The sequence below is a fragment of the Cucurbita maxima genome, unplaced genomic scaffold, assembly GCF_002738345.1.
Source record: "Cucurbita maxima cultivar Rimu unplaced genomic scaffold, Cmax_1.0 Cma_Scf00354, whole genome shotgun sequence".
Classification (NCBI taxonomy): Eukaryota; Viridiplantae; Streptophyta; class Magnoliopsida; order Cucurbitales; family Cucurbitaceae; genus Cucurbita; species Cucurbita maxima.
Window position 1 is genome coordinate 7235 of NW_019272370.1, and position 352 is coordinate 7586.

Genomic DNA, 352 nt, shown 5'->3' on the forward strand with positions numbered 1-352 from the left:
ACCCTAAGAATAGGGTGACTTACTATGTATTTCATAAAATACTCAAGTCACGTGCTACTCTTATATTTTTCAGGTAAAGGTAAAGCTCCCCGATGACGGTGAACACTGGAAAGGCCAAAGAAGTCAAAATAGATCATATGATAGGGCAGTAACATTGCAATTGATAGGTGTTTAATTCTAATTTATTTCAAAAGTATTTATTATCAGAATTCGATATGTGTTTACGCATGCATGTTGCAACGTTACTAATTTAGAGTAAGAAAAATTAAAGGCATTAGACTTAGAGTTGCACTCTTATGCACCATATGATAAGTTGTGTCTATGTGTATAATCATTGTAAGCCGATTCAATA